The sequence below is a fragment of the Schistocerca americana genome, chromosome 3 (assembly GCF_021461395.2).
Source record: "Schistocerca americana isolate TAMUIC-IGC-003095 chromosome 3, iqSchAmer2.1, whole genome shotgun sequence".
Classification (NCBI taxonomy): Eukaryota; Metazoa; Arthropoda; class Insecta; order Orthoptera; family Acrididae; genus Schistocerca; species Schistocerca americana.
In genome coordinates, this window is record NC_060121.1 from 895,813,988 (window position 1) to 895,815,009 (window position 1,022).

Below are 1,022 nucleotides of genomic sequence, written 5' to 3' on the forward strand. Positions count from 1 at the left end.
TCATCAGCGCACAGCACATCGTGAGATTGAGGGACTTTTTCTATATACGTTTCTACCATCCTCGCGATCTGGGCGGTCAAGCCAAGGTCCCTGTTCCCTGTGTCGCAAAACGTCGTACACGTCGCCACACACCACACGGTGGTCGCTGAAGCAAGTGTAACTTTACTGTTTTTGAAATGATAATTAAATACACACCCTAGCTGCAAGCAGGCGTTGATACTCTTCATTGGGGACATGTTGAAAATGTGTGCCCCGGCCGGGACTCGAACCCGGGATCTCCTGCTTACATGGCAGACGCTCTATTCATCTGAGCCACCGCGGGCACAGAGGATAGTCCGTCTGCAGGGACTTATCCCTTGCACGCTCCCCGTGAGATCCACATTCCCAACATGTCCACAACACTACATTCGTAGTGCGCCTATAGATGTTAGCCCATCATACTCATTACTCGTGGCAGATTAATCTACCAAGTCCCGTACGAGTTCGGGCATAGCGTGTGCGTTCGCACAAGAAGGTCAAAGGCCGGGAACCCATATTTTTAACTATATATGACGGTAGTATCTGTTCCCGAAAAAACAGTTACCGTGGATGACCATGCAGCTTTGCTAGAAATGAAATGATAATTAAATAGACACCCTAGCTGCAAGCAGGCGTTGATACACTTCATTGTGGACATGTTGAAAATGTCTGCCCCGACCGGGACTCGAACCCGGGATCTCCTGCTTACATGGCAGACGCTCTATCCACCTGAGCCACCGCGGGCACAGAGGATAGCGCGTCTGCAGGGACTTATCCCTTGCACGCTCCCCGTGAGATCCACATTCCCAACATGTCCACAACACTACATTCGTAGTGCGCCTATAGATGTTAGCCCATCATACTCATATATAGTTAAAAGTATGGGTTCCCGGCCTTTGACCTTCTTGTGCGAACGCACACGCTATGCCCGAACTCGTACGCGACTTGGTAGATTAATCTGCCACGAGTAATGAGTATGATGGGCAAACATCTATTAGGCGCAC

The 1,022-nt window shown here is 50.0% G+C and overlaps 2 non-coding genes across 2 annotated transcripts; both read right to left on the reverse strand.

Moving 5' to 3' along the window:
• Positions 1–248: 248 nt before the first annotated feature.
• Trnat-ugu lies at positions 249–323 on the reverse strand. The gene has a single exon. It is a non-coding gene; the product is annotated as a tRNA-Thr (tRNA).
• A 365-nt stretch (positions 324–688) lies between these two features.
• Positions 689–763, reverse strand: Trnat-ugu. The gene has a single exon. It is a non-coding gene; the product is annotated as a tRNA-Thr (tRNA).
• Between the last annotated feature and the right edge of the window lie 259 nt (positions 764–1,022).